At 43.8% G+C, this 9,647-nt stretch overlaps 1 long non-coding RNA gene across 1 annotated transcript in view; it reads left to right on the top strand.

The window, feature by feature from the left end:
• The first annotated feature begins 1,245 nt into the window (after nucleotides 1–1,245).
• The window catches only part of LOC120532159, a 35,057-nt gene continuing 26,655 nt past the window's right edge, over nucleotides 1,246–9,647 (top strand). Inside the window, exons 1-2 of the long non-coding RNA XR_005634227.1 lie at nucleotides 1,246–1,281; nucleotides 8,362–8,447. This is a non-coding gene — a long non-coding RNA (uncharacterized LOC120532159). The remainder of the gene's footprint in view (nucleotides 1,282–8,361; nucleotides 8,448–9,647) is intronic.

Genomic DNA, 9,647 nt, shown 5'->3' with positions numbered 1-9,647 from the left:
AGCTGACTATACAAGCCTCCAGTTGTCTTTGGCTATCTAATCCAATGCTTGGTCAGCAATTCTAACTGCTGAGCCTCTGTGTGCCACAGTTAACATGCACATGTGAATAAAACTCATAACAGTATTGTCCAGATACAGTGACATAAAGAAAAATGTAGTATTACAAGCCACCCTTTGTCACTGGATCTGTGACAAAAAACAATATTTGAAAGTCATATCCACAAAACAAAAGGTACTTGATCCCCCATCACAGTGTCAATATTTCAAGTCATTTGCGGACATGTGAGATGTAGTATCACTATAGCTTCTGTACCATTCATCTAAAACCAGCGTAAACATGGACAAACAGTTACATTTAACATGCTGTTATCAAGTAGTGATATCTCATCAATGGTGTTAGTGGAGATTTTTGCCCTGTTATTTCTTACATAGTCTGTGTTGTGTCTACATATTACTGAATTCATGCAGTGGGTGTCATAGCATCAGATTATATTACAATCCTATATAGCATCTTGATGGATTACACTATTCTTTGGCACTTCTATCATTTCTAGCTTCAATATGTTGCTAGATGTGCCCACCCTTTGATGTCTGATCCCTTTATGAGTTACAATAGTTGTAACATAACTCAGATGCTATTCTAGCTTCATTGCTATGATTATTAATTGTTCTTAACTAGTATTATTGCATAATTGTTCATTCACTATCTGTTATCCTCCCCAACTTCACTATCAGATGTTCTATTCCAAGTTACCAATTTACAAGTTCACATCATTGATAAATCATGCATATCCTCATACCTTTGAGCCCTTCTTATAATAGTTTCAAGTATATTCCTAGACTTGCTATATATATATATATTCCTTGTCCAACTCAGTGGTTTGTTAACAAAGTCTCTTTCTTGGTGGCTTTGCAGATTGGTAACTTTGCAGATCCGTCTGAACAAAGTGTGACTGCTTCAAGGCACTAAAGTTTGTTGTTACTGGAACAGAAAGTAAACAGTCCTTTTGCCATTAGGGAGCTCATAAGATGAACACATGGTGACTGTCCCTTTTAGCAGAGGTGCACTTCCCTCTAAGCTTGCACTGTATTCAGTGGTCATTCATGGGAGCCTTCAACAGCTGTCACATCCCCTCAGTGGCTACAGCCTGTCCCTGCCACAGTCCATAAAACTTGTCTTAGTTCATGGCATCAAATCTGAGTAGCTGGACTTGCAATCTTTCTTTAGTTCTTTACTCCGTTCCTCTGGAAAGCAAGTGTTTCTTCACCAGCTATTCTCAGGTATGTGCAACAGATTAAAAGTCATTAGTGCAGTACAGTCTCTGTAAATCTTCGTTTGTATATACACCACCTGTTACTTCATTCATAAAACTTTACCACTGAATGGAGAGGCTTTAACCACTAAATTTAGTGGATAAACTTAAGCTACTTGCTATGCTAAACTAGCGAAGGGTGGAAGGTAGAGCAAATACATAACATAAAGCAATTATTTCCCAATCATATGTATCATACAAATGCAGCATTATAAATGACAATTCTAGACCCGCAGTTCAGTCTCATAAAATAACAGTAAGAAATAGAGTAATACATTTAAACTATGCTAGTGACAATGTTTCTTCAGTAGGATCATACATTACACAAAATTAACACATTGCCTTAGTTATCCAAGTGTCTTAACTTATAACAGGATGTTATATACAATGGTTCTAATGTATAACTGAATAATCCATTTTGCTATGTGCATTATCACTGAGCATTAACCTAATACATTGATGCAATAACAACTCTTCCTAAAATTAATCACTTACAGAACAAATCAATAAATGTATTTCAATTCTAATACAGTCTGTAATTACTGAAGTGATAATAATAATCATTTGTCATACATCAAAATATGTAAACCCTCTATACTGTTTTTCAAAGAACGAAATCAGTCTAGTGTTCATTTGTTTGCATTTTCATTAAAACATTTAACACTTGCACTAAATCAGCATGCAAGAAAATTATTCTAATAGCTGCTATTCATTAATTTATGATTGATAAATATTCACTATCCTTGATTAGATTATTTCTAATTGCTCTGCCCAAACTTGCTATTAAGCTATTTTTTGCAACTTGTATAGAAACATAGTTTGTGTTTTCCATCCGTTGGTCACTGGATTTGCTGAATCTGGAGAAAAGAACATCTATAGATTTTAAATGCAACTTTTATGCTTATAACACTTTTCATGAAATTCAGATTTGAAAATTCTTCTCTTTAACTGACCATGTTACAAGCTATTCTGAGATTCGTCGAGGTCAATAAGTCATGGCGTTATTTAAACTCTGCATCTGTTTGCAGGCTTCAAAACACAGACCAGGCACAGATTGTGTTATCAATCACCAGTCATGATCACTATTGATATTCACATGTATTACATTTAACTTTGAATATTCTTATATGGGACGTCTCCCATTTCTACAGTTTAACATTCTTAGTCAGCTGACGAACATAGAAAGACAGACGTACAAATGACATAAACACGCATCTGCCACCCCAGACTCTGAATAAAAATAATTTATTCGTCTTTTATTTTCTTTTCTAGATTCTAAACTCTGCTTCATGTCCAAGTAGAATTACTTAGCTAAAGCAGAAATTCGTTCACTAGAGAACAGACAATCAACCTTCACTCGTTTCAGTCATTTCTACACACAGTATTTGGCAATTGCTTCATTCTTTCACATGTATTCACATACTCACGTTCTCTTTACAACAATACTTCATTCACAGAATAAAGTTCTCGATTTCTAGCACACGTGCTATAAACTCACTCGAGGTTGTGCTTTTTTGTTTATCTATAGGGTTTCACCATGCAACATACTTAAGCACGTCTTTTCCTTCATGCTTATTATTAATCAAACAACATCTCAGGCCGCAAGCTGATATTACTGAAAATATTAGGAATGCTTCTTACCTCAGTTTCATACGCTATTTTCCAGATCATGGAATTTTCGTGGCGAACATCACGACTCAGCGTCAAACGAGGGTAACGTATTACCCGTTGGCGATCCGTAAATTCTGCGACAACAAGAAAATCCACGCGAGGAAATCACGCAGCACAATTCCACAACAAGAAAGTGTTCCCAGAAAAGTTATGCGGTCACAAAGAATATTCTGACTTAACAAGGAAAACATACATGCTTGAACCTTTATCTCATATCACCGGGCAAGTGTGCTAACCACTGCGCCACCATACATTCCCTTAAGAGTTCCCAAAATACATAACCTCCATTCATGCACAATCGGGCACATGCTACATATCCGTGAGAACTTGTCTCCCTTATTATTTAGTATTATTAAAGAGTATTTTTCCTTTAAACTTGATCAGGGTTTAAAAGAAAAAATGTTTTGCACGTTTATAAGTTTTAAACAAAAGTGGAGACATTCTTTTTTGATTTGCTTTAAACCAATTGTTCTTATTGTAAGTTTTAACCCCAAATGTATTTATTCTTTTTCCACTTTGTTGTTCGAGCTCTTTTGCATTTTAGCTATATGTGTACACCGTTTTACAAATTCTTTTTAAACATTAGCTTATAAAGTATGTTCGTTATTTAAGCTATATTTAAAAGGTAATTTAATTATTTCTGTGTGTTTAAACACACGGCAATTTCTTAAAAGTACCAAAATAGGTGGGGGTTTTGCCAAAACCTTTAACCTGTAACCTTTACCCTTGTAGGTAGACTGATAGAAACAGCTGGCGTCTTTTAGACTGCTTGTAACACGTGGACGAAGCTTGTATTTTTGCATCGAGCTGCTTGGATGCCATTAAAGATTTCTACAAATTATTTTAGCGATCGTGATTGAGACGTTATGGATTCTATCGCTGTTGCTTTGATTTCATCTTTAAGTTTTTTCAGCTCCGCTGAATTACCACGCAAACGGCAAGGTGAGTGCAATGCCTGCATGTCTTGTCTGCCTGCCGCAACTAATATACAATAACGCCGTTCTTTATAGCCTTCAATATTGTTTTCTAAAGGCTAGCGATGTAATTTATTGTAAATACGTGTTTCCCAACACGGCATTTACTTTTCTAGGTAGATTTTGGGCTTCGTGACGGCCATTAATTAATCTGTGCTGCCCCTGTGAGTGCCGTTTCATTTTACTGGACAGCCAGTCTCGTGCCATCAGTTTCAATCTTGTTGTATTCCATTTATTTTGTCCAATTTTAGTCCCACTTATGCGTTAAACTTAAAAGTCCAACCTTAAAGTTCACTCTCATACCGTAGGTAGCAGACGCTACCACGATTCGCCGACAGATGTCGGGCTTTCTTTCCAGCCTCATGCACTGTGCCGAGTTTGACAAGTCCGCCTCTTGTCTTTTGATGGGATAAATTAATCAGGCCAGGCATGTTAAGGCAGTTTTAATTCTCGGCCGGAGTCCATGACCGTCGCAACCAATCCGAAATATATATATCAAATATTATTACCGAGCCTCCCATTCATCAGTGTAAGCATATGTTTAATATATATATAAAATATTATAATTAATATATAATAATATAATTATTAATGTAGCCACAATCCTGCCGACTACGCCATTATGTTTCCTGCAGAGGCATTAGCTCTCTTGGAAATGTGTTCTTTTAATATTGTGGCTTATTAAATAATTAAACAATATCATAATATACCAGAAAAGGCGATATCCCTCCCATAGTGATTACGGTACAAGAATCACATGAGACAAAATATCTTTTAGCTTACATTTACTGACGTTTTACGCAGTTACAGACGGGGAGGCATATGGACAGACTTTATCCAGGTGGGAATCTGGATCAACACAGTCAGCCATTTTTTCCGTCCCTACGCTGGGAGGGTTTCCAACACCTATTGTTGGCACAGCCTCGAAGGGTCTGGCCACTGTCCAGACCTTTTATATGGTTCTTGCTTCATCTGCTGGTCTTCTCCGTCTCCGAACAAGGGCTGAATTCCTCTCCCACAAAATACAGAAATATCATAGTGCTTACATGTCGATTCTCATTCTCCCAAGAAGGAAAGAAGGTTTGTGCTGATAGAGGACAGAAATACCCTAACCTGTGTTTAAGCTGACTATACAAGCCTCCAGTTGTCTTTGGCTATCTAATCCAATGCTTGGTCAGCAATTCTAACTGCTGAGCCTCTGTGTGCCACAGTTAACATGCACATGTGAATAAAACTCATAACAGTATTGTCCAGATACAGTGACATAAAGAAAAAATGTAGTATTACACACGTGTAAAAATCACACAGGCTTTATTAGTTCTTCAGCCGTAGGGCACGTCTTCCCCGTGTCCCACAGGCCCAACACAGTCCCAAAAGCACTTAACACAAAACACAAACAACTCTCCACCTTGCACCACCACTACTCCCAGGCAACCTTGTCCTCTTCCTCCTGATTCTGGCCCTTTAGTGGTGGAGGCTGGCCCATTTTATACTTGAAGTGTTTCAAGTGCTTGACCACCTGGTCCCAATTGCACCTCCGGGTGGGGCTGATGACTCGTCCAGCCAAGTTGTTGAGTCTCGGCAACACCCCCTAGCGGCCACCCTGTCTCCCAACCAGGCTGTGGAGGACTCCATGTTCCATGGAGCCACGCGGGAGACTGGGAAACGAACATCGGCCAGGGAGGCTGCCACCACGCGTCCTGGTGGAGGTATTGAGCTGTCCATGGTGGCTCCCCCGGAACATATGCAGCAGGGGCGTCCCGGCCGGGCATGGGACCCGGCTGTCCATCACAGTGCCCCTCCCTCAGATGAGGCTTGTGGGACTTATCGGCCTTCCCCGCGAGGGCTGGTCCTCTCCAGGACAGGGAGTTGGTATCCTTGGTTCCATGGCTGTGCCCTGTGGAGATATAATGAACAGGTCTGGGGGTGCTGCCCCGACATCCCTGCCACTCGTATGTCTTCTCTGGACAACACTTCCAGATATGGCCACCGCGGTCGCAGTTAAAGCACAACCAACCTCCTCCAATTCGACCCTTGCGAGAGCGGAAGCAGGCAGGAAACCCCTGCCCCTTTGCCCCCATAGAGGAGGGCCTGTGACGTTTCCGCCCCTCCGCAGTGCAGCACTCCTGTGGTCTCAAGCCGACAGGCTTACACTGCGTTTTGTCAGGAGGTTCCTCTTCCGGATCCTCCTCTTTCTCTGGGATGCACTGGCGGTTTGAGTCCCCCTATGGAAAAACGAGGGACCCCTCACCGTCTGCATGCCTTTGGACAGCCACAAGACCGGCCCTGGCGGTCGGGGCTGGGGGTTGTTTGGCAGCCGGCTTCTGCCTGTTGCCTCCCTGCACGCTCGCCTGCCCAGCTGTCGGTCATCGCAGCCACCTCTTGTGTAGTGGGCGGGACAGCCTGGCAAGCAGCACTAACCATCGCTACCGCCGATGTGCCCCGCCCCTTTTCTCTACGGCACAAGTCTCACTCACCTGCACCGCTCTGTCCTGCCGGTAGGAGGATGGCGTTCCATGCCCCCGAAGCCACTCAGCCAAGGCTCCACACGGGCCGCCAAGCTTCTTCTCGAGCCCCTCCTTCGTCTCCTGCAGGGTCTGTAAGAATTTAAACAAGGACTGCAGGGGCAGGAGGACGGATTCCACCTCTCCCGTGCAGCCCAAGAGAAATTAATGGTTTCGGTCGGCGGTGGACTTGGGCTCTCCCTGTCCTTGCCCGCTGATCGCGAGCCATCGAGACTCTGTGGATCCCCCACAGGCCCCTTCGGGTAATCCGGAGGTGTGGGGAGAAGGTCCGTCGTCCCCGCCTGCCAATCGTCCTCGGCGGGTGACTGACACACGCACTACCCCCCTTTACCTGCTTCATGGAGCTGCTCTTGCTCCTCTTGCAGGGACACCTCGCTGGGAAGCTCGTCCGGGCTCTCCTCCCCCAGCCGCTGGATCAGGCCGAAGGGAAGACACAGCTCCGCCTCGCTCTCTCCCAAGCTGGCTCCACTGTCACGCCATGGACACACGTCCTCCTGCCCGCATCGGGTGCTTCACCCCTCGGCGTCTAGGAGGTAGGATGACCCACATGCGGAAAATATACCCGCGGCCCTTCAGCCTTGGGCCCGTCACCTACCTCCAACTGTAAACCATGCGGCGGACTAGTGTGGCGGCCTCTGCCAGTTAGCCTCTGATTCCACCTGGCTTTTTTCTTCTCCATTCAAACGAGCCACCTACAGCTGCTCCTTGGGCAACTTGCCTCAGTTGCGCTCTCTCGTGTTGGGTTGCGTGTGCCGGCTTATGGCCGCTGTCGCGTGTGCGAGCTTCCTTGCGCTGTGCTGTGCACTCTGTGCCGTGCGCGCTCTCTGTGCCATGCGCGCTCTCTGCGCAGCTGAGTTGAGCACGTGCCTCGCGCTGTTGCGCTTCGCTATGCCGGGTCTCTACTTGAATTTTACTGCAGTTTCCGGCCCAAATGGACGGACCAGGATCTTGCCGGCTACGCCAGTTGTGAAAGACGCTATATAGCACCCGACCTGGCACAGACTTACGCAGAGGCACGTGTAAAAATCACACAGGCTTTATTAGTTCTTCAGCCGTGGGGCACGTCTTCCCCGTGTCGAACAGGACCAACACAGTCCCAAAAGCACTTAACACAAAACACAAACAACTCTTCACCTTGCATCACCACTCCTCCCAGGCAACCTCGTCCTCTTCCTCCCAATTCTGGCCCTTTAGTGATGGAGGCAGGCCCATTTTATACCCCACCCGGATGTGTTCCAGGTGCTTGACCACCTGGTCCCAATTGCACCTCCGGGTGGGGTTGATGACTTGTCCAGCCAGGTTGTTGAGTCTCAGCAGTACCCCCTAGCAGGCACCCCATCTCCCAACCAGGCTGTGGAGGACTCCATGTTCCATGGAGCCACGTGGGAGACTGGGAAACGAACATCGGCCTGGGAGGCTGCCACCACGCGTCCTGGGGGAGGTATTGAGCTGTCCATGGTGGCTCCCCCAGAACATATGCAGCAGGAGCGTCCCAGCTGGGCATGGGACCCGGCTGTCCATCAAAGCATGTTTGATGTTGTTTACCAGTCTGTACTCCAGCCAAATTTAAAAACAAAATAAAACTTGCAGTATTTTCATTTGAGGGGTACATTAACTGCCTATAATGAAAATATCATGAGCACTGCCACCGAATATATAACACTGATTCTTATGTGCTCACTCACTTGCTGCCACAGCGCAAGGCTACTTACGTATACCGATTGAATACATGTATAATTAGCCATGTGCCGCAGCTATGAGTCAAAACAAGCCTTAAAGGAGTCCTCCGCCTCAGAAAACACATGAGACCTTTTGAAATATTAATAATAACAAAAGATTTACTACAACTTTAAATGTGCTCTATTTTCTTGATTTCAGATGCCACAGCTTTAAACAATGGAACACACCAATCTCACTCGCCACTTCGTGGCATGGCAAGAGTGTACCCTGAAGATCTGGACTCTGTGAGCACGACATGTTTTATTTTGTTTAACTCTTTGCCAGTTTATGGCCATTTCTTGTGTATTGTTTGTAGGCACAGTTGGTAGCAATGTTGCCTCACAGCTCAGGTCACATTTATGGTCACAACAATCAGTCCTTCTTCCACACTGATTTCATTGCATTTCATGATCTTTGGTAAAGTTCCATAACACAGTGAAGCAAAATCCCTGGGGTTCACTTATCACTAAAACACAAAATGGTGTTGGAAATGGACACATTTCAAAAATAACATCCTCAAAAATGTCATGTCATGGGGGTGTTGGAGCCTATCCCAGTTAGCACAAGGGCAAGGCAGAAACAAATCATGGACAGGGTGCCAGTCCATCACAGGGCAAGCACACACACACACACCTAACACACACCAGGGCAAAGTTTGCATCAACAATTCGCCTAGTCTGTATGTCTTTGGACAGTGAGAGGAAACCAGAGCACCTGGTGGAAACCCATGAAGACATGGAAAGAATAAGCAAACATGCAGGGGTGACCCATGTTGCAAACCTGGGTCTTCTTACTGTGAAGCGCTATCACTGCACCATGCCACTCATCTTCAAAAATGTTCTTAAAAAAATTGACAATTAACCTCTAAAACTCCCAACAGGATATCTCCATTATTTTCAGAAGCTAAAGAAAGACTTGAAAAAATATAAAATAAAGTACAGTTCATGGCAGTCTGAAGCTGGGAGTGGATCAAAGGTTTCCTGTCTGGGATACATAAACACTAAAGAGAGACACCAACAGGGAAAGAGGGGGAGAGCTGAGCGTGACCATGAGATAAAAGGAAAATATTAATTTGTGCATTAGAGATGGGAAAACAAGGAACTCACCCCAGCAAAACGTGACAGACAGGCCCACTGAGGCTTAGGGCCTTTGTGTTTCATGTAATTACAAATTAGTTTTGTGCTCTCCCTTTTTCATCCCCACCTTTTCTGATTTTATAATAAAGTATTCTACTTCATAATGCTATTTATCATTTCTTATTGCAAGCCCGAGGACACACTTCTATTCATTTTTAATATTTACACTTCTTTCCAACCTCTAATTTCCAGTTTGGAACAGCTCTAGAAGGCACTCAGTTACAATAATTTATAGATACACACTGCTTGCTACACTTTAATAGCAGACGACAAGAACATCTTATTGTCAGTGATGCTGGTTAAGCATTC

The sequence above is a fragment of the Polypterus senegalus genome, chromosome 7, assembly GCF_016835505.1.
Source record: "Polypterus senegalus isolate Bchr_013 chromosome 7, ASM1683550v1, whole genome shotgun sequence".
NCBI lineage: Eukaryota > Metazoa > Chordata > Cladistia > Polypteriformes > Polypteridae > Polypterus > Polypterus senegalus.
Note: the sequence above shows the minus strand (reverse complement) of the source record. Positions and strands in the feature narration are given on the sequence as shown.